We start from the raw sequence: 2,291 nt of genomic DNA on the forward strand, positions 1-2,291 counted from the left end.
TAAATTAACATGGCCATGATTCAACATGCCTGAATGCTAAAAGCAACAGCTTATCTTCCCAATGACCACTTCCTCTTCCTTCCCCTCCCTTTCCCATGAGTACTAACATGAGAGAAATTCTTTTTTCAAGACAAAAACAAAATAAAAAACAAAGTCCAAAAATCCCCTCTCAAAAGAAAAAAAAAATACACTCTATAACCCCAATGTCCTGGACCAGAATGAGGAAGGAGGAGTAACACATAAGACACAGGCCATCTCTGCTACCTTATCCCCCTACCCCTCAGAGGTATAAATGGCTGGCTGCAGGTCCTGAGGTGCAGAGTAAATACCAATCAGCTCCTTATGTGTCACTGAAACTACTCCTCAAGCTCCACCCCTAGCAATAGTCCATAACATCTTGGTCTTCCATTGTCTCAGGTCAGTGGTTCCCCCTGTCTTCCTGCCATTAACCCTCTCCATGTCTTCAGAATTAGTAATCCCACCTCTATTTACTTCTACTTCTTTGCTATGCTTCTAAAAAGCCTAGCACTTTGATTCCATGAGTTTGATTGGTGAGGAGTGTAGCTGCAGGAGATTCCCCAGCTTTTGAGATTTCTCACCAATGACCCACTCTCCTGCTTCTTCCTCTGCCTCCTGCTGTTGCTAGGTTACAGTGCACACTGGCCATTCTCAATTCTCAAAGGTGAGCACATTTTCTTCTTGGGATTTTTTTTCATTTTTTTTTTCTTCTTCTCATCACAAAAATCATGAACTTACCTGCACAGTTGTCTCCCTCCCCTCATCTATCTGGAACTTGACCTCATAGTGTTGTGATGATGTTCACCAAAATAGTTGTTTTCCTTTTTTGCTCATGTTTAACTTTGGTTAGAAAGGGACAGATTTCTAACAGGTTACATGGGATCTTGTCCTAAATCATTGGCTCGCTCTAAATCTTGGTCACCATGGGAAACATTCCCCCCCAGCCTCCCAAATATTCCCTGCTGGGTTGTATCTTAAAGAACCTCAGCACCTTTGGATATTGTACACCAAACAGCTAGCCTTCTACTTCCAGAGGGCATGGCCACGATGGCAGCCAAAGGGCTGAAGAGGGTAGTTTTGACTCCTTGAAACTTCTGTCATCACCACTGCAAATGGTCAGAAATAATCCCTTAAAAGCCTTTGTTGACTCTGAAAACACCCCCACACCTTTTTTCCTTTAGTTCTCCCTGGCTTTATCTGCTTTTCCTACCCTCTACAAGAACCTCTGCCTTGTCCACCACCTCTGAGTATGTCATTGGCCACTTCTCTGTCCCATATAACAAAATCTCTGGATTCTGATTTGTTGTCTACCGCCCCTGCTGATTCCGCCTTCTCTGTTTCTTCCCCCTACCTGAACCTCAGGAGCTTGTACCACTCCTTTCTCTTCCTGCCTTCCATAAGTGCTCACAAGTGACTAAACTCCCCCAGCTGCACTGCCAGCATGTAGGAACTTGCCAAGTTGCCTGTTGTCAAGGTCTTCAGGTCACTTTTCTTGTGATGTCATAGTGTCACCTTATAGTGCCTCATCCCATGATGGGCCTCCTCCCACCTGTGTCCTGTATTTTGAAAGAGGAAACCATCACATAGCCTCCCTTAACCTAACATGACCTTCTCTGAAAACAAGCATATTAATTTAACTTCTCTGAAGGAAAAAGACAATAAAATCAGAGAAATTAGCCCAAAATTTCAATGAAACCAATGAATATTACAAAATAAAGTCTGAAAATCATTTTGGGTTGATCTCAACAGTTTGGGGCACCATAGGTCTCTATTGGATAAAGTTGACCCAAATATGAAGAACTTATCACAGCTTACACCACTTTGGATGTCACCACCAGGCCTACCTTTGCATAAATGGAATCTGGCATCTTTGTCCCTGTGAGGTTGTATCTGCCCTACCCAGAGGCCCTCAGCAATTTTGTCTAAAAGCCCTTTAAAATGTTTTGTTTTTCCTTTGACTAATTAATTTGATTTTTTAATTCAATACATACATTTTTATGATTTATAATTTTTAATTTGTGTTCAAGGAAAGAAAGAGTAGGGCCGGCAAGATAGCTCAATGGTATTATGCGCCTGTAACCAGGTTCTATCCAGGGTCCCACATGCATGCGATCCCTTCCTCAAGGGTGTGCTGAGCTGGCCACAGAGTCTGGGCATGGTGGCTCATGCTTGTAATCCCAGAGCTGGAGAGGCTGAAATCAGGAGGATCACCAGGAGTCCAAGCTGTGTAGTGAGACCCTGCAACAACTAAATACATTTTTAAAAAATTAAAA

The sequence above is a fragment of the Octodon degus genome, unplaced genomic scaffold (genome assembly GCF_000260255.1).
Source record: "Octodon degus isolate 3935 unplaced genomic scaffold, OctDeg1.0 scaffold00508, whole genome shotgun sequence".
Taxonomy (NCBI): Eukaryota; Metazoa; Chordata; class Mammalia; order Rodentia; family Octodontidae; genus Octodon; species Octodon degus.